At 49.9% G+C, this 20,451-nt stretch overlaps 2 long non-coding RNA genes across 5 annotated transcripts in view; one reads left to right on the forward strand and one right to left on the reverse strand.

Annotated features, from left to right (window-relative positions):
- Positions 1-5,205, reverse strand: part of LOC131487787 (uncharacterized) — a 73,245-nt gene extending 68,040 nt beyond the window's left edge. For all 3 annotated transcript variants that reach the window (XR_009249966.1, XR_009249968.1, XR_009249967.1), the window contains exon 1: positions 4,586-5,205. This is a non-coding gene — a long non-coding RNA (uncharacterized LOC131487787). The remainder of the gene's footprint in view (positions 1-4,585) is intronic.
- LOC131487786 (uncharacterized) lies at positions 496-17,733 on the forward strand. Of its 2 annotated transcripts, none has more exons than XR_009249965.1 (3): positions 496-1,105; positions 2,370-2,510; positions 17,313-17,733. It is a non-coding gene; the product is annotated as an uncharacterized LOC131487786 (long non-coding RNA). The 2 variants fall into 2 exon arrangements; XR_009249964.1 differs by lacking the exon at positions 17,313-17,733 and adding an exon at positions 5,202-5,337 and having other exon boundaries at positions 501-1,105.
- Positions 17,734-20,451: the final 2,718 nt, after the last annotated feature.

The following is a 20,451-nucleotide window of genomic DNA, read 5'->3' on the forward strand; positions in this document are numbered from 1 at the left end:
CCAGGATGGCTGGAACTAGAAAGCCATCCATCCTGGAAGAAGTGAGGGGTGCCCCAAGAAGTATTTAGGAGGGAAGGCGAGACATCTAGGACGATGGCTGGGTGGCCACCGCCAACATGGACAATAATAGGGGCAAGTGCGTGCAGGGCACACCAAGTGGAACTGTCCTATGAGCAGCAGAAAGGGTGCGCCAAGGGCTCCCGCCAGCTGGGAGCAGGAGGCGCCTCCTGCGGGCGTTTACTGACCACTCACAGCCAATGAGTTGGTCCAGAAGGAGGGCAGAGGAAGACGAAAGTGAGCAGGTCTGGGGGGGGGCGGGGGGGGGTGACGACAAGGAATGGGACTGGGGCGGGCTGGGGGAAGAGAAGAGGGGGAGGGGGGAGGACCGCGCAGACGCTGAGTGGCCGCCGGGAGACCAGCCCCGCGCGGGCTGGGCGGGCCCGGAGTTGGCCTCGCCGGCCTCCCCCGCGGGGTGCAGGCGGAGCCCGAGAGCGCAGGGCGCGGGCGCGCTGGCGGGCGGGGGGGACAGGCGACCAGAGCCGCGGACTTCCCACAGCTCCTAGGGCTGCCTCGGCCGCAGCGGCCGAGGACAGCAGAGCACCGCGAGGCGCCGGACGTCTCCTGCACCCCGGCCACCCCCGGCATCCCAGGCTCCCCGCGTGCCCAGGCCGCGCCTCCCCGCGCCGCGCCTCCCCACCGCCGGGACCTGGCGACGTCACTGCGGCTCTGACGCGCGCTAATGGAGGCACGGGCGGAGGCGGCTTGGCGCGGGTGTCCCCCGGGGAGGTCCCGGTCCTTGCAGCCCGCGGTCGCGTCCTTGGCCCTCCTCCAGGGGAACCTCGATTTTCCAATCTCAGGAAGGCCGGCTGTCCTTCGGCTACTGATAAGGACGCGAGCTCATGGTAAAAGAGTTTAACAATGCCCGGAAAGAAATAGCCGGACCCAAGAAAGAGACTAATAATAGCAGCCCGCTAGAGTTCTGCTCTTGTGCTCAGCGCTCTTAAGAACAGTAATAACGACAACAACCATAAGAGCCACCATTTATTGAGCGCTTACTCTGTGCCAGGCACTGTGTTAAGCGCTTTGCAGGCAACAACCCTCGGAGGTAAGTACCGTTATTATCCCTATTTTAAGGAAACTGGGGCACAGAGAGGTTAAGTCATTTGCCCCAGGCACACAGCTAGCTGATGTCAGTGCCAAAATTCCAACCCAGGCTGTCTGATCCCATGTAATCCTCATGTCAACCCATAAGGTCGGGATCAATCTCTCCATCTTAAAGATGAGGAAATTAAGGCACATGGAAATTTAAGTACCTTGCCCAAGGTCACCTAGCTGGAAAATGGATGCGGCAGAAAGCGAACCCAGGGCTCCTCTCTGTTCGCAGAACCCGCGGTCTTGGCCATAGGCGATGCCACTTCCAAACCACCTCCGACAGCCCAGCAGGCTTTGGCCCCGGGTCCCAAGAGGCGCAGCCTCTGCGGGGTATGGGTGGGTTCCCGCGGCCTCCGATCCCCGGGTGAATCGGATGTTTCGGAGCATCGTCTCTGCTCAGCCCGCAGGCGTCAGATAGGGACGCGTCTCCCGGAATCCGGTCGGGACCTGGCCGCGCGGTCCACAGAAGGGATGGAGCGGGGGCGGAGGCAGCGGGAGGGATCCCTGGTCCCACCTGCAGAGCGGCGGGGCTGGCGGCTTGCTCTGCGCGGCCGGCAGAGGGCGCTGTCGCACGCGCCTCGGGTCCCATGGTCACCAGACCCCGAGGCCTGCAGCCTCCGCCTGCGGATGCCTGGACTCGGAACGCCCCAAGTGGGAACCCCTTCTTCCTGGCGTCTGGCCCCCCTCTGACCCCTCATCTCAGCCCAGGGCCCGCTTTTCCTGACTAATCCCCGTTTTCTGTGGTCCTGCCATCCCACCATGGGTTTTCAAGTCTTCCCCAGTCCCTGCGCCATTGATTTAGTTACCTCTCGCTGAAAGGCTAGAACACTGATCCCATTCCATTAAAAACCTCAGGTGTTTGCAAGTCATACTCGGCTTTGTCTCCCCTTCTCCTGGCCCCTTTGGTGAGGTAAAATGGAGATAAACCATCTCGGAATAGATAACTAATTTTCTTCTCCGAAACAGGAGGAGGGGCTTGGTTAAGGAAGGAGCAGATTGATGAAAGGATCTATATTTTTTAATAGCTACAGTGTCTTGAGAGCTTGTTTTGTGCTGAGCCCTTCCTGTGTCTTGACTCCTCAATCCTCACTACAGCCCAGAGGAGTGCATCATTATTCTTTTGATAAAAGAGGCCACAACGGCAATGCTGGGAATCCACTAGGAGGATCTAACTTTATTATTCAAAAAAAAAATTTTTTTTTGTTTTACTTAAGTAGGCTCCATACCAGTGTGGGGCTTGAACTCACAACCTTGACATCAAGAGGTACATGCTCTACCGACTGAGCCAGCCAGGCACCCCCAGGAAGACCTAACTATAAAGCCATGTTCCCATCAGCTGATCCAACTGAACAGAAGAGGTAAGATGCAAACCAAGCAACAGCAAACCAAAATCTGCTCCAAGAGTGCTTAGCAATACTACACACAGGTGAATTAGGGGCTTCGATTGCTTTGTGAGCCCAGTTTGGGACTCAAGTGTCTAAAAAAAGAAAAAACAAAAGCTAAAAGGGCAGGCAGAGGAGAACAGGAATGAGGGTTTTCACTTTTGCTTGGAAAAGCATCCTGAGAGGCCCACTCACTTTCTATGACTGGGCTCTGAGGAAATAAAGGTGGTTCTAGGAAAATCTGAAAAATATGAGAGGAAAAAAAAATGCCTTCTGTGGTTTTTACTTTAACCAAGACTCATATGGCTATTTGTGTTTTATTTTTAAATTAATGTGGCTCTCCCCACCCTTTAAATTGGCACATAAATCACAAAAACAGAAGGAAGGCCAGCTACACACTTCAAACTTGGTGGGTTTCTCAGGAAGGAGGTACATGACTTGAAGGGGAAATGAGGATTAAATGAGGTGCTTTAAACATTTGAAAGACAGACTTTCCACAAGGAACTTAGATCATAAGCCCTTAGAACGGGAGCTTTGTCTGGGTTTGGGCTCGGTATAGTGCCTAGAATCGGTGAGTGCTCATGAAATGTGGAAAACGAATCACACTTTTGGCTTATGTCTGCATCATCTAACCATCTGGGCCACCACTTTGCTTATGGTTTTAGAGTGTGGCTTCTAAGGGATTTTCCTGTCCCCTGGATCTTAGTCACACACCTTCCCCCAGACTCCTTACTTTCCCAGAAGTTTGCTCTGGGAATTCAGTCAAGGTGAGGCAATTGTTATTGATGATGATGTCACTAGTCTTGGTTAAACAGAATGACTGCTCAGCTCTGGAATCACCAGCTTGGTTTCCCTGTTTGGAAAAGCAGGGAAACCAAGGCAGAAGGGACCTCAGGAGACTGTCACTTCACAGTTCTGATTCTCTTGCCCTATTATCTTTGAACTAGAAGGGTTCCCCCATGCCCAACACAAACAAGCCCTGGACATCCCAGGCTGCCTGTTGCAAAATTCTTGGACTTCTTTGACCTTATCTCTCTCTGCTGCTTCCCTCATTTTTTCTGTGCATTCATTCTACAAACATGCATTGAGAACCCACTATACGTAAGTGCTACTGGTACAGCAGAGAACCCAACATGAGCTCATGAGCTCACTTTCTCCACTTCCCACCTGGCTCCTGACCTCATGGCTACAACTTGCGTGCCTGGAGAGGCCCCACAATAGTAAATGACTTGCTTCTCCAAGTGGGACAACTGCTCAGACATATCTGACATTCTGGTAGCTCCTGGCAGCTCCAGGAGACCACACCCTGTGACCTCAGGATACCACCTTGGTGACATCCATTTGGCAGAAGGTCTGGGTCCCGACATACACCCTCAGAGGCAGAGCCTGAAAAGGCTCCAGGTCTAGCACTTGTCATGCCTTCAGTTCGTATGATCATTGTTGACAACCTTAATAGCTTGGGCCATATTTATGAAGCATCTATTACAATGAAAAAATCCTACAGTCCCATAATACCCCACTGTTCAAAGGAAAATCTTGGCTTAAACAAACCACAGTGACTGTCTGGCAAGCGGTGGATATGTTGGATAATGCTACGAGTCTTTCAGGTCATTTTGTTATTGAATCTTGGGATTGAGTGATTCATAATAATGAGGGGAAAGAAGAACACTAGCCTTGTTTCAGCTTTCCAGATTATTCAAATGGAATCGATTTTCAATGTCAACATCATAGTTATGACAGAATGCTTAAGGTGCATTGTTGGTTTTTGTCTTTTGGGGACATTCATTAATTAATACTCAATGACTTGGTTGTCACCCATTCCAAAAAAATTTTTTTAAAGGAGAGAGTTTGAACTGTAGGATTCTGATTATGTCCCTGGAAGTCCCTGTAGAGAGTAGATTCCAAATTATATTCATTCTTTTTGAATATCCCAGCCCTCAAGACTGTCCCATCCCTGCTAGCTACAGCATCATTTTCCCTCCCCTGGAGGAAGGCAGAGGCCCAGAGACCAGAAGAATTAAGGAGAGTAGTGAGGAAAACTTTTCCCTTACCTGAGTTGCAGAGCCACTTGAATCTAGAGAACTGTTACATTTGTGCTGTGTCTGTATGAGTTCGTGGTTGTGCATTCTCTGGCTGATTCCAAAATCTCCATAACATGGGGGCCTGAGATACTCTAAAAAGAAGGCCTGTCTGGGAAGGACGTGTGTCCACCTACCAAGAAGTTCTTGGTGGTCAGTGTCTGCATATCCAGCGGCTCGGGTGAAGAGATTTGGAACCACTGAGCATTCCTGCTGGGATCTTTCCAAGCCCTTTTGGGAACCGGCAACAGCGCCTGTCTGGGGAAATTAGTTTTGCGCTTTCACAGAGTGAGAAATTCCTCAGGGGCATTCTTGTACTTGGGAAGAGAAATCAAACCCAGCTCATTCCTTTAGGGCCCATGCCATTAATAAAGCAGACCGAGTCCAATTCACTTGGTCCAGCCTGGGGCGGTGGGGTGGGGGCAGAAGCGGCGGAGTTCAGAGAATTTCACCTGTGGCTAAGGCCCTCCCCGGACTGGCGCAAGCTTGAGGTTTCAGGGGATTGTGTTACCAGCGTGTAAACACCGTGAGTGACAGCCAACGCTCCCATTCGACCACAGAGGATCTCAAACCCTTCCTATCTTCCTAGAAACCCTGGCGGCCGGGCGGCTGCTTGCCGTCTGATGCAACAGTTTGCAACGCTCGCTTCTGGGAGCGGAGCCTGCCGCGGGGCGCTGGGCGCCCCGCCGACGCGCATGCGCGGACTGCGGCCCCGCCGGGCCGGGCTGGGGAGAAGCTTTTCACCAGATGTGCGGGGGGGGGGGGGGGGGGGGGCGCTGAACGGCGCGGGCAGGGGCGGGGCGCGGGCGGGCTGGGAGGCCTTTGGCAGCTCGCGCCGGTGATCTGAGTTTAATTAAACTTCTCCCGAGGCATTGGCTGACTGATTGACCCAGTGATCCAAAAAAAATCAGAGAGGCCCGAATCGCCCTAAACGCGACGGGAGAGAGAAGTTGGGGAGTTGGCTTTCGGTTTCCAGAGCTGGGCCTTTGGATTGTGCCTTCCTTTCCCCAAACCCCCCAAGCCACAGTTAATCCGGGTTACAGGATCTCGTTAGGGCGTCCGGCCTCGCTTGTCTGTGCCCTCCTACCAATTTCTTAAAAAGGGAAGAACAGTGGTCACAGAGGGGGAAAGAGGTAACGTTCGTTCGTATGATAACGTCTTGATCGATATCTTCCCTGCCTCATTTCTCCACCCAAGAGCCTTAAAAGGTTTTATTAGCAGAAGGCATCGTGGATTATTTTCCCATTTTTTTCAGCAATTCAGGTATTGCCTGCATGGTTTTCTTTCATACCCGCGTTCCATCTATATTATATATCTTAATTGACTTATTTTATTAACTTTCCTTATTCTCTAAATTAGCTTTAAATCGATTCCCTTTTTCCACATAGCCTTGCCCTAAGCGATAACATTAGCGAGATCACACCTTTGATATGTTAGTCATCTATTTTAATACACTTGAAAGTAAATTCATAACTATTCAAATAAAAAGAGATGTGTATGTTAGCTTAAAGTTTCTTGCCTACTGTGTTTGGAGGAAAACTCCAGAGGTGATAATAATAACTAACATATGTTGAGTGATTGCCAATGTCTCAGGCACTTTATTCTAAATCCTTATGACACCTTAGAAGGTGAGTTGGTTTACATTTTACAAAGGCAAAGTGTGAGGCACAGAGAGGTTAAATAACTTGCCTAATATCACAGAGCCCAGATGCAAACTCCACTAGTCTCACTCTAGAGCCTGTACTGCTGGCCTATCCAAAAAAGCTAAGTTACTGCTGGAGATCACCCAGGTGGCTAGTATAGTCTGGATTTGAACCTAAGTCAGTCTGACTCCAGAACTGAGCTTTTAACTACTGTGTGGAACTCTTTCCTATTTTCCCAGATCTCACCTCATACAGCCTTTTAAAATCTGTCTGCCTCCTTTGGAATTCAAAAGGTGCGTCCAAGTTTTTTCTTTCCTCACCCCTTACATCTCCTCCCTCCCGCCCCCACACCCTCCCCCCCCCCCCCCCCCCGCCCCACTCCCAGGGTGGGACAGAGGTTCTTTCTACCGTTTCCTTCTCTTCTCTGAATGAAAACAACCCATAAATCTCTGATATCCATGAGAATCTCTACTTTAAAGGTCCTAGCCACTCTTCTCCACTGACCATGGAACTTAGAAATTCCACCTACCAGCATCATGAAACTACATTTCCCAGACTGCTATTCTCACGTGGAAAGAGAACAAAAATCCTATGTCAAACCATGTGGCTCCTATTTTGGGGTTGGAAAATCTGGTCACTAGCTTGGATAAAGATTGGTATGCCCATAGACTAATTCTTCTGGCCCCAGGCAGACATGAATTTCCCAGGCTTCAGTGATTGGGGGTGGGGGCAAGTTATTTCAGAAACAAAACCTTCAATTAGAGGCATAAATGAAGACTTGGCATAAGACTTCTAAAAGATGGCTGACCCCTGTCCAGGAGGTATATTTTCTTTCTGCAACAGCCCTTACCACCACCACCCCTTTCCTCTCTTCACTTCCTCTTCCTTCCCCTCCTTCCAGATTCTTCTTCTAATTGTACCACTCCCTTGTCCCCCCCCCCCACTCCCACCCCTATGCCCACACCCACTCTTTAACTGTTTAGTATAAAATCCAGCCCACCAGACTGAGGTTTTCTTCGACCCAAATGTTATTTTCAGAAGGAGCCATTGAGGTTGGGGTGTAATTGTAGCGTTGAGCCTCTGCAAGCCAAGCTGAAAATAATCAGTGAGGCAGATGGGGTGGGAAGAGAGTGTGGTGGCCGCTTCCACCAAAGAGCAAGAGAAACCCAATGGAGTGAGTCAGAGAGGGGCGAGTGCCAGGCTGGTCTGCTGGGCTTATGGCCGGGAGGGAGTTCAGTTAAGGGGAAACTGCCCAAGGTTTTTGGGGCCTTTGACTGAGGCCTGATCCAAGGTGGTTCCTGGCTGTACATCACAAGTCCATATTTCTTGTGACAGCCGCTAAGCTTCTCTTGCTCTCATTCAGTTGGGCCATAGCAACCAGCAGGCCAAATGGGAACTTAACCATCCAGTTGGCTCACCAGTCCCTAGAGCAGGATTTCTCAGCGTCAGCACTGTTGGCATGTTGGGCTGCATAAGTCTTAATTGTGGGGGGCTTTCTTGTAACATTGTAGAATGTTTAGTAAGATCCCTGGCCTCTACCCTCTAGATGCCAGCAATGCGCGCACGTGAGCACGCGCACACACACACACACACACACACACGCAGTCGTGACTACCAAAAATGTCTCTAGACATGCCAAATGTCCTTGGGAGACAAAAATTGCCCCTGGTTGAGAACCACTGGTCTAGAGTGATCCAGGTCTATGAAAGGATCACATCACCTGTCCCCCATGGTAGCCTCATTGCCTTGCATCTGAATGGACCCTGATAAAAACTGTTGGCCAACTCCTCTTTCCAATGACAACTGGTGAATACTTCAAGCCCAGCATGAGTGTCTACTGTGTGCCGGGCACTATATGAGGTGTTGAGAATAAAGTGACAAACAAGGCAGACATGGCCCCTGTCCTCATGGAAATGACAGGCTGAGTCAGGGAAGACAGAAATTAAACAACCCTGAGTGAGAGGCACATAGAGAGAAGAAATGGGGTACTATAAGAAAATCAAAGAGGGTTTTTCACCTAGGTCAGGGGGTCAAGAAGGACTCTTGGAGGGAATGAGGAGTTAGCCAGTTGGCGATGAGAGCGAGGGAATGTTTGGCGAAATAGGGACAGAGTATTCAGAAGCCCTGAGTTAAGAGAGAAATGTCGTGTATTCAAGGAACCCAAAGAAGCCTGTCATAGACCAGGCTTCGGACAGTGTGATGGACCAGTCATTCTCTCCTCTCACCCCCAAACTTGCTTTTCTTATCCTCCTTCTCCAGATTTCTAGCACAAGCGTATAAACTTAGGGTCAAATCTAATCCCGCCTTGTTCTCACTCAACCCCCTCACTCACCCCGCTACCAAGTTCTGTGAGCTCTACCACCAGAATCTCTGCAAACCAGCTCCTTGTCTCCATTCCCAGCACCACAACGCTGATGCAGGCCCTCTCCATTACTCAGCTGGATTTGTGAAATAGCTTCCTAACTAGTCATCCTCAAGTCTCTACCTCGGAGAAAGAGACAAAGACCATGTTTCTGCTGGGTTAAAACACTCTGTGCGGCTTCCAGAGGCCTCTCAGACAGGCTGCTTCCTCCCCGTGACTTCCAGGTACTCTTTATGCACTGTCCCCAGTGTACCTCCCACCCCACCCCCAACTCTCCAGCCACTCTCCACACCACCAGCCACACCCCATGGGCCCCCACAGCGCTGTGATTCTGCTGTTCTCTTTGTCTGAAATGTCCTTCCCCAACCAAAATCATTTGGGGAATTCCCACCTATCCTCTGAGGCTTAGACAAAATGAACTCATTACACTCTCCTATCCCTTCTTAGAAGCCTTCTCTTAATTCTTCCCTCTGTTTTCATTGAGATCTATATATAGCTGCTAGTTTACCATTTGTCATGTTGACCCGTAGTTATCTGTTTAAAGACGTCCCTGCCCCCCAGAGACAGAGGGCCTCAAAGGCAGGTCACGTAAGTGTTCACTACTGGTTGATTACCCAACACCCATTCTCTCCCTTCCTAAAAGAGGCCAAAGAAATGCAAGGCACAGTGTATTATTTAGGGTACAGGCTATGCTGCTCTAACCAACAGACCCAGAGTACAGTGGCTTAAGAAAGCCCATGTGCCTGAGAGGAAGCTGAGCCCATGCCCAGCTCCATTGGGATAGGCCTAACATCCTTTCTGAGAATTGGTTCCAAAACTTGGGTCTAAACTAATTTGTGTGCAGTAGAGGCTTTTCTGCTTTCCCCTATGTCAACAGTCCCCTTCTTTAATAACAGAACTCCTGATTCTTGGCCAAGCCGATGGCTGCCTTGTAAGAACTACATTTCCCAGCTTCCCTTGTAGTTTGATGCAGCCTTGAGTCTAAGTTCTCACTAACAGACTGTGAGCAGAAATGATCCTACCACTTCTAAACTGTGCTCTCAAAAGGATTGAGCTTGTGCTTTTTTCCCTGGCCCTTCCCACCCCTTTCCCCTGACTAGGAGATGATAAAAATTGAAGCAGTGTCCTTGGACCTAGCGAGAGAAACCACATTTGGAGGATGATGGAACCCTTCTATCAGTCTTGGATGACTTTTCTCTGAACTCTTATATGATATGAAAGAGACATAAATTTCTCTTTTGCTTACACTTCTGTATTTGGAGTCTCCTTGTTACAGCAGCTTTTCCTTTGCTCTACAAAATACACAGGGCCTGGCTTCCCTAGGCCTTAGGGACTGGTTCAAAACTGGGCTTTTGGTCTATTTAGGGCCAGTGAGATGTGAGATAGAAGGCAAGGTTTGATTGGGGGCGGGCGGGTGGTTCTGGAAAGCGCTCTCTTGTTTTTATGAGGGAGCATCATGGACCAACCTTCTCTCTCTCTCTTCCTCTGGACATTGCTGGGCCTAGAACTATGGCAGTCCTCTTGCTACCAGCCTAAAAATGGGGCTACACATGAAGGGAGAGCTGAGAGAATGGCAGGAAAATGGAGTCAGGGTTTCTGGACCAAACAACTCTGAACCCACTATCTTAGTTGGCTCGGGTTGCCATAACAAAATATCATAGACTTCCAGGCTTGAGCAACAGAAATTTATTTTCTCACAGTTCTGGAGGCTGGAAGTCCAAGGTCACAGTGCCATCAGGGGTGGTTTCTGGTGAGGCCTGTCTTTCTGGCTTGTAGACAGCCACCTTCTCGCTGTGTCCTCACATGAGCTCTCTCTGTGTTTGCAAGGAGAAAGTGAGTGCTGGTGTCTCTTCCTCTTCTTATAAGGACGCCAGTCCTATTTGGATTAGGGCTCCACCCATATGACCTTATTTAGCTTTTATTACCCTCTTAAAGACCCTATCGGCAAATACAGTCACACTGAGGGTTAAGCCTTCAACGTATGGAATTTGGGGGATGGGGGCACAATTCAGTCCATAACACCCACCTTACCTCTGGGTTTCCAGTTATGTGAGCCAACAAATGTCCTTGTGTCTAAGCCAGCTTGGGTTGGCTTTCTGTCACATCTTACCTTACAGCCTTGTACTGCTCTTCCTATCTTTGCCGGGCCTCGTACGGAAGTCAATAAATACTTGTGGAACGAATGCCCAGTCGTTATTTTTCTCTCTTACCCGTAATGACTACCTCACAGACAAGCTATAAGCATTTCTCTTTCTCTGCCCCAGCCTAAACATCTAGAATAGTCACATGGACTCTTCTCAGACCCCACCCCCTCCCCTTAACTAACCATCTATCCAAGGAGCTGAGGGTTCAGCTATAAAATGAGAGGGTTGAATTAGATACATCTAGCACATTTTCCAGCTCGGGCTCTGCCTGGGGCTTTCTCTGAAGGAGTCATTCTGTGCTCAGACTGAAGACCCATCTAACGCTAACCATGTACAGTCTACTTAGAGCTCCCCCTGGGCTCCTGCCTCAAATCCCTGTAGTTCCACAGGAGGCCCCTTCCAGCACTAACGGTCTAGGGTTCGGTTTGATGTCTTTTCAAGCTCTGAAGGCCCAAGATACTATATTACTATGCTAAGCACAAGACATTTTTGATTGGCTGCTAGACCTCCTGACCCAAACACAAAAGATAAAGGCCTTGGGAGGGTCTGGACTGTCACAGTGTCGTCCTTCCAGATGAGACCCGATAAACTGTCAGGCAGCAGGGAGGGGGCCTTGCAATGTTCGGACATTCAGCAGGTCCTGCAGCAAGGACACTCAAGTTCCTGTGCCCATTAGTGTGGCCATTAGTGCTGCCCAAAATGGAGTGCAGGCCAGTTCCAGGCAAAACATTTCCTCCTTCCAGCCATGAGAGCTCCATGGGACTGGGGAAAGAGCTGCCTCATTACCCAGCCCCCTGCAATGTGGGAGAATTAATCTCAAGGAAAGTGACCAGTAATGGGCCCTGGCAGCCAGGATCTTGAGGACCAAGAGGTTCTTCCTCCCCAGTCTTCAGTGACTCCAAGCTTTCCTTCCCGTGCTTTTTGAAGTTGCCTTTATAGGACACTCACTAAGAGCTGTGCACTATGCTCAGCACTCTACTGGGATTAGGTCATTTAATCTTCACAGCAGCTCTGCGGGTAGGTATCGGGTAGGTATTGTTGCTACTCCCATGTCATGGATAGGCACACTGAGGCTTAGACAGGTGAAATTGCTTGCTTGGAGTTAATAAGCCACAGAGCTGGATCTGACCTCTGGTTCTTAACCAGAGAGTTTGGTGGGAGACCTTTGGGATTTGGCAGCATCTTCTCTGGTCTTCTGACTCGGGCAGGCATGGGGGAAGGGCATGGGGGAAGACCCCAGCCCTGTGAGGTCAGTGCTGATGGGGAAGAAGGACCAGAGAGGAACGCAGTCGCTGGAGTGAAGGGCAAGGCTGGCAACGACCACCAGGCAGGCCCAATCAAATATAAGGAGGGTGGCCAGCTCCACTGGACCCAACCAGTAGTGAGCAGAGGTCCTCTTCCTAACGGGGAGGATAGTCATCAGCATCAGGAGTCTGCCCACCTGCTAGCCAGCAGGAGCCCTGCAGCAGGTTGGGGCTGGCCACAGGAGCAGGACGTCACCTTAGAGAGGTCTGTATCCTGCTCACTTGTTTTTTGTTTGTTTGTTGTCACTTCTGTGGCTTATCTTTCTCTGTTCTCCCCAACATCTCAGAAGGCGAATGAGATACCCCAGACTCCCTTGCCAACTGGCTTCTGACTAGGTTTACCCAATGAAAGGTGCTGGAGGAAGATGCGGGGCGGGAAGAAGAGAGAAGTCTGTTTCTCCTGCCCCCAGCTTCAGGCAACATCTCCCACCACGGCCCCCTCCTTGGCTCCAGCTTCCGGTGGACAGCCCCAGCCCTGGGCTCTCTACCAACCCCTCATCCCTGCGGTTCTCCAGCATCAGGGGCTGTGGCAGCTCCCCACTGCCGCTAATTACTTTGCATCCTCACTCCCACAGGCCCTTGCAGCATTTCCAACCATTCCTGCTACTGAACATGGACGGTTCTGTCTCCTGACTAGACCTTGCCTGGTCTGGGCCGGGAGATGGTCAGAGTCCTCACCTCCTACCCCAGCTGTGGATGGGGCCGTCTCACTGGGCAGAACAGCAGTGTCTTGGCCTGTTTGGACCACTATAACAAAATGCCACAGACTGTGTGGCCCATAAACAGAAATTTATTTCTCACAGGTCTGGAGGTCAGATGTCCAAGATCAGGGTGCCAGTATGTCAGGTTCTGGTGAAAGCCCTCTTTTGCGTCGCAGACTGCCAACTTCTTGCCCTGTCCACACATGGTGTAAGGGCCAGGGAACTCCATGGGGTCTCTTTCATAAGGGCCCTGATCCCATTCATAGGGCTCCACCCTCATGACCTAAGCTCCTCCCAAAGGCCCCACCTCCTAACCCCATCACATGGGCGTTAGGATTTCAACACTGAATCTGTAGCAGGCAAGAAACTCCTGAGCATGAGGCAGAGTAGAAGTCTATCGTGCAGCCAGGCCACCAGGGTGCCCCTTGGGTGCCAGGTTAGTTGGCAAGATCCCCCATGGGTCCCAGACCAGGAGCCCTGGTGATGGTTAAGTCTTCCCGCCCAGCAGGATCCATTCTGCCACTCAGGTCTTCCCAGTCTCAACACAGTCTCAGGGCCACTTCCTCCCTGATGACCAAGTCACTTAATATTTCTGAATTTCAGTGTCCTCGTCTGCATTGTGGGGAAAACATAGTACCCCTTCCCACGGTTGCGGTGCCAGTGAAATAACACCCAGTGCCGTACCTGGCACAGGGCCGGTGGCCAGTAACTGGGAGCAGCACTCATCGTTGTTGTTAATAACAGCCTGGGCGGCACTAGAAGATTTGGTGACCCATCTGTGAGGATCTTTGCAGAGCAGGAGCAGAAGAGATGAGGTCTTGCCCAGCGTGGGGCAGTAAAACCTGGCAGCAGCAGGATCTGGGTAGTGCATCAAGGGGCCACCTGCTGTTCTCCCCACCCAAAGGACTGGTACCTATTTCTCTGGCACCTCTGACTCAACCACAATTCTTCCTCCAGCTGGTCCTGAGACATGGTAGTTGACAAGGTCCTGAGCAAGGGAATACTCAATGCTTAAGAAGGGGGTGGGGGTTTGGGGCCTCCCCTGCCACTCCAGAGTGAAGACTGGATCCTTAAACCGTGCTAGAGCTGGGAGAGGCAAAGGGCCACACAAGTATCAGATGCTGTCACTGGGTGTTGGCTATATGCCAGGCTCTGTGCAAAAACACATAGACACTAACTGTGCACCATGGGGCTTACTCCTCCAGCCATTAGGAGAGGAGGTATGTGTCTGTTATCAGCATCAACAGAAACATCCCCATTTGATAAAGGCCTCAGAAAAGGTGAGAAAACTGCTCAAGGTCCCACAGCCAAAATGTGGCAGAGCCAGAATTTCAACAAACTTTATCTGATAGAAGCCTCCAGCCTCTCCAGGATGATTTAATGTGAGTCTTGCTGCCCGTGGCTCTGGCATCAAGAGGGCACTGCACTTATTTGAGTCAAGGAAATGGATTGCTTGCAGAGCCCGTCCATGACCCAGCCTGGGCCTCCAGGCCTGTTCCAAACATTGGAGACAAGGGGCAAGCCTGGAAAGGGGGTCCACTAGGAGGCTGCCTCTGCTGGCGCTTGTATGAACACCTGTGTGCGTGCACGTGTGTGTGTGTGTGTGTGTGTGTGTGTGTGTGTGTGTGCCTGCACCCACAGGCACGTGTAGACCCACGAGCCCAACCTCCACCTTGGCCTGGGAGAGTGGGGAAGGACTCTCTCCTGGCAGGTGAGGTGGGAAGGGCTGGGTGGCTCCACTGTCATCCCCACCTCAGTTCCTGGGAGAGGCTCTGATATTTTCCTGGAAAGCTGGCTACGGGGCTGGAGGCCTTTGGTCTCCACAAAGTCAAAAAGGGCACCGGCAAACTTCTCCAGAATCAGTTCTGACTTTATTTGCCTCTCTGAGCGTCCAAGACAGATGGTGGACTCAGGTCAAGTGAGGGCAGGCTCTCTCAGAACACTTCATCCCCAGGTCCCACTAGCTCCTGAAAATCAACTTCCAAATGACCTTGCTCCAGAGCAAGCCTCACCCTAGACTCTGAGCCCTGCAGAATGGCTCCCGCATACTTGTCCCACTGGATGCAGCCTGGAGTGGTGTGAGGAGCATGAACCTTGGGGTCATCGGAATTTCAGCCCGGACTGATAGGCGCCATGAGGCCTGAGGCAGGTGACCCAACCCTTCGGAGCCTTTGTTTCCTCCTCTGTAAAATGGGGGTAATAACCACCCATGGTAGGTGCAGTCAGTGTGAATACTCCTACTGCTTCCTTTTCTCCTTCCTCCTTCTGGCTCTCCTTAACCTCCACTGACCACTTTACCGCCTAGCTTCGGGGCCCTCGTTTCTCAGAATCCTCCCAGCTGTGGCCCGGCCTCGGAGCTTCCCAGGAGACAGTGGTTTTGCCACCCTTTCCTTGTGGCCTTCCATGGGCCAGCTCCCCTGAGAGCAAAGGCCTCAGAGCCCTGCGACTGGGGCCCCACCCTCTTGGTAAACACCAGTTGGGCACCAACTGACCTCAGGACGGAAGTGCTCGCCTGGGACCCTCCTCTTCCAGCCCTGCCCACTGCTCTATGTTCCAGGGGAAGTGCCAGGCAAACCTGGCATCCTTGCACCCAGGCCGCCTCCATCCTGGAAATAGGCACTTGGAGCCAAACCCTTGGCTGAAGGTAGAAGGAAGTTAAAAGTCCCTGAATGCCGCTTCTCTCCTGCCCTTCCACAGCTCCACCCTGGCCTTCCCAGACAGGGCAAGTGCTCTCTAATTTAAATTTTCTTTAATGATCCTGATAGACATCCATAAAGAGGACTTTACTGTTACCCGTTGTTTCTTAACAACAAAGGCAGAAATTAAATATAACAAAATATGAATCATTTTAATTCCGGGCAGTGGGGATGAGTGTTTTATTGTTGTTGTTGTTTTTGTAACACCTTTTTCTGTATTGTAAAAATTGCCCAAATTGCTCTAAATACAAATATTTTTTATATACTTTTTAACTTTTTTTAATGTTTATTTATTTTTGAGAGAGAGCACGAGCAGGGGAGGGGCAGAGAGAAAAGGAAACAGAATCCGAAGCAGGCTCCAGGCTCTGAGCTGTCAGCACAGAGCCTGACTTGGGACTTGAACTCACAAACCGTGAGATCATGACCTGAGCCAAAGTTGGATGCTTAACTGACTGAGCCACCCAGGCACCGCTTTTATATATTTTTTTAAGTGTCTTATTTATTTTTGAGAGAGAGAGAGAACGAGCACGCAAGCAGGGAAGGGGCAGAGAAAGAAGAGGACTGAGGATCTGAAGCAGGCCCTGTGCTGATAGCCAACGAGCCTGATGTGGGGCTCGAACTCACCAACCATGAGATCATGACCTGAGCCAAAGTCGGACACTCAACTGACTGAGCCACCCAGTTGCCCCCAAATAAAAACATTTTTTTAAGATTTTATTTTTACATAATCTCTACACCCAACGGTTGCTCCAACTCACAACCTGAGATCAAGAACCACACACTCTACCCACCAAGCTAGCCAGGCACTCCTAAATACAAACATTTTTAAGTCAATAAGATTAATATGGGCTTATTGGGGGAAAATACAGGAAATACCAAAAAGTAGAAAGATAAAAGTAAGAATCACCAGAATATCTCCTCTGGAACCAGATCATTTATCTATTGGCTTAATCTCCTTCGGGTCCTTTTTCTAGCATATATTTATGTCCTTTTATTCTTTTTTAATTGAAATATAATTGACATGTAACATTGTGTTTACTTTAGGTTCATTTTATTCTTTTTACCCAAAAAAACAGAATTATATTATTTAATGATCTCTTATCCCCCTTCACAATGTATTTTGGACAGTTTCCCATACCCTTGGACGTTAATATTTACTTTGTTTTAATGTCTATTTATTTACTTTGAGCAAGAGAAACAGCATGGGCAGGGGAGGGGCAGAGAGAGGGGGAGAGAGAATTCCAAGCAGACTCCACCCTGTTAGTGCAGAGCCCGACATGGGGCTCAAACCCACGAACCAAGAGATCATGACCTGAGCCAAAATCAAGTCTTTCGCTTAACTGACTGAGCCACCCAGGCCCCCCTGACATTAATATTTACTTTAGTACACTTCAGTTTTTTTCCCGTGTAATCATGAATAAGCTACATTTTTTATATTGGGATCCATATGGATCCCATTAGGGTCATACCATTTATACCACGTATTATTTTTTCTTATCTGAAAAGCAGTATACTTTTGTGGTGGAAAAGTTAGAAAATACAGATGAGCAAACAAGTGACCATGGAAAAATAAAAACCCTTGCAGTCTCACCTCGCTGAAATAACCCTTGCTAACATTTTTGTTTTTCACCTTCCTGTCCATGTTTTTATGTACATAGGCATATAGGCTTTCATATGTATGAAAGCACACATTTTACAGTAAAATCGGAATCATGTGATTCGTATTATTTTTAACTTTTTTTATTTTAAATTTTTTTGTCTACTTAACAATACATCCTACATGGATGAGGGTGGTTTCAGCTGTAAATGACAGAAAACCCAAAGTAACACATGTTAATTTCTCTCTCTAGGAACTGATGTCCAGAGGTAAGTGGCCCAGCCTGGTAGAGCAGCCCCGTGACCATCAGGGACACAGGCCCCTTCCACCTGGGGCTCCCCATCCAAAATGCATGCCTTCCTCTAGTGGCCCAAGGTGGCCCTTGAAAGAAGCAGCAGCACAAAAGAGAGCTCCTTCCCCTCGAAGGACGCTTCCTGGAATCCACACGCATCACACCTGCTCATACCCCACTAGCGGGATCTAAGTCCCCCAGAACCCCGGGAAATAGTAGGGGTGATTTATCTAAGTAGGGCTTTTATTTGCTATAGATGACTGACTTCTCTGCCACATTTTACAAACATCTTTCCAGTGCACATAGTTTTATATCCCTTTTTTTTCTCTTATTTTTTGGTGAGTGTTTGACCCCATCATTAAATATTCGTCAAAAGACGAAGAGTAGGGGATGGGGGTGGGGGTAGGGATGTGAGAGGAGACCATGGACTTTCAGGAGCCAGGAGAGACCTGGTCCTGTAGAGGCTTAGGGGACTTGATGGAGCCCAACTCATTCACATTCAAGATCAACCAATGCTGGGGCGCCTGGGTGGCACAGTCGGTTGAGCGTCCGACTTCAGCCAGGTCACGATCTCGCGGTCCGTGAGTTCGAGCCCCGCGTCAGGCTCTGGGCTGATGGCTCGGAGCCTGGAGCCTGTTTCCGATTCTGTGTCTCCCTCTCTCTCTGCCCCTCCCCCGTTCATGCTCTGTCTCTCTCTGTCCCAAAAATAAATAAATAAACGTTGAAAAAAATTAAAAAAAAAAAAAAAAAAAAAAAGATCAACCAATGCTTTCTGTGCCCCTACTCAGGGTCATACCCTGTGCCAATGTCTGAGAAATGTCTCAGAGAAAGACCGTCCCTGCTCTCCAGGAGCCTCGTCAAGTCTAAATTCTCAAATGTTAGAGTTCAGCCTGCAGTGTTGCCCCAAACGCAGAATCCTCAGACCCACACCCGAATACCTGATGCAATCCATCTTGGTGAGTCTAGAATCTGCTTGTCTTTCAGTCCCCTCAGGTGACAGATGAGCGTGACCAGGAACCATTTTGATGGAGAAGTATAAGTCTAAGCATTTGAAGGAAGTCTCTAAACCAGGCAAACCTGGAGCCTCCATCAGCTCAGTATGTAGCTTGAATCTCGACGGAGCCTTAAGCTATAACAAAATAGGGACAACTGGGTGGCTCAGCCAGTTGAGCGTCCAACTCTTGATTTGGGCTCAGGTCATGATACCAGGGTTGTGGGATTGAGTCCCTTGCAGGGCTCCACACTAAGCGTGGAACCTGCTTAAGATTCCCCCTCTGCACCTCCTCCACTCTGTCTTGTGTGTGCGTGCTCTCTTTATACATACAAAAGAAGAAGAAAGAGAAGGAGGAGAAGAAGAACAACAACAAAATGAGGACACCTTCCAGATACATCTGAACCCAAATCTCAGTTTCATCCTGAGTGACCTCAGGCAAATTATTTAACCTAAGACTCAGTTTTCCCATTTGTAAAATGGGAATAATCGTGTGCTTCCCGTGTGAAAATAAACCTCAGTGCTTAGCAGAGTGTCTGGCACTCAACAAATGCTATATCTTATTATTAAGTTAATTTAAATGGTCTCTAGGTAAGTAATTATGGTGAGGGACAGGAGACAAGCTATATAAAGCATCTTATACACCTGGCTTATGGTGGTAGTCATTCAATAAATGGCTATTATTATTCCTACATCCCCGCATCCATTTCAATTCTAGGCAAGCATTTCATCTCCGCAAGCTGTACCCACCACACAATTTTGTCCTCTTAATAGGAATCATGAATGAAGCCATGGATTCATGGCTCTGAATTGTAGACTTAATGTCTACCCCTAGTGCCTGCCCCAGCATGAAAGAGGTTTTCTCAGGGCCTTCCAGAAGGATGGGCAAACAGGTCAGCATGAGTGAGAACCTCAAGTCCCTACTTTCAACCCCCTGCTTTTGGGGGAGCCAGGCATAGCCCTGGGCCATTCACCCAGCACAGAGGGTCAGGGAGCTGTGCTCATCCAGGACTGCCGTGAGGCAAGAAGGGAGAGGCAGGGTGGCTGTTGATAACTACATTTTCAAGTGTTCTGTGGATGGCGCGGTTACCATGGTGATGCTGATGGCTCTGAGCGAGCGGCAGCCTCTCTTGAGTTGTGAGTCAAGTTCAGCTTTATTTATTTAAAAAGAAAACCAACGCCCTGACCTGTGAAGGACAAAGCAACACACAGGTAGAGGCCGGGGCGACCGTGGCAGAGGTGAATCAGCACACTGCTCGCAGGCCACCCGTCTTCTGACGTCAGATGACCCACCTGGCTACTAGGCCTGGAAAAGTCCACAGAGCTATATGGCGAGGCCGGCATCTCAAACTGTGGCCCAGGAGAGGAAGCACAAAGAGAGGCCACATTGCCAGTCGGAAACCTCTTACTAGGAAGCAGATCCCATCAACTCTGGCCCGAGGGCCAGACTCTTTGAGGAGACTCAGCTCTGCCCTGGTGTGGGAGTCCACAGAGCCCAAGGAGATAGGCAAGTCCGGCTCAGAGTCTGGCCCTGAGATGACCAGGGCTGGCTGACCCACCCCCCAGTGCACACACTAGCAGTGCCCTGTGGGGCAGGGCGGGGGGTGGGGGTGGGGGGCGGGCAGCAGGGTCCTGGAAAGGAACACAAAGATGTTCACCATGGGGCAATGGGGCCCCTTTAACCAAAACTCCTGCAGGGAAAGAGGGAATCATACCAGCACCTACTGGCAGGGTGGCCCTGAGAATGAAGTGCGATAATATTTGCAAATGTTTAACATAGAGCCTGGCTGACACATAGTCAGCGCTGGACAACTGTGGGCTATTGTTAACTTTTGTTCAGGCCCTTATCTTAACCCACCTGGATAGAACAGCCACAGCCTCCTACCTGATTCGTTGATTCTAGTCTTGCTCACTTCCAATCAATTGCCCATACCACAGCAGGGTGGTTTATTGAAAATGCATCCTGATCATGCTCTTTTTCTCCAAAAAATCTGCCAGTGGCCATTTACCTTCAGGATAACTCTTAGAATTCCTTGGAGGGGCCTAGGCCTTGCATGATCTGGCCCTTGGCTGCCCTCTCCAGCCCTGTATCTTACCACACCCTGCCGG

The sequence above is a fragment of the Neofelis nebulosa genome, chromosome 10, assembly GCF_028018385.1.
Source record: "Neofelis nebulosa isolate mNeoNeb1 chromosome 10, mNeoNeb1.pri, whole genome shotgun sequence".
In the NCBI taxonomy this organism is placed as follows: domain Eukaryota; kingdom Metazoa; phylum Chordata; class Mammalia; order Carnivora; family Felidae; genus Neofelis; species Neofelis nebulosa.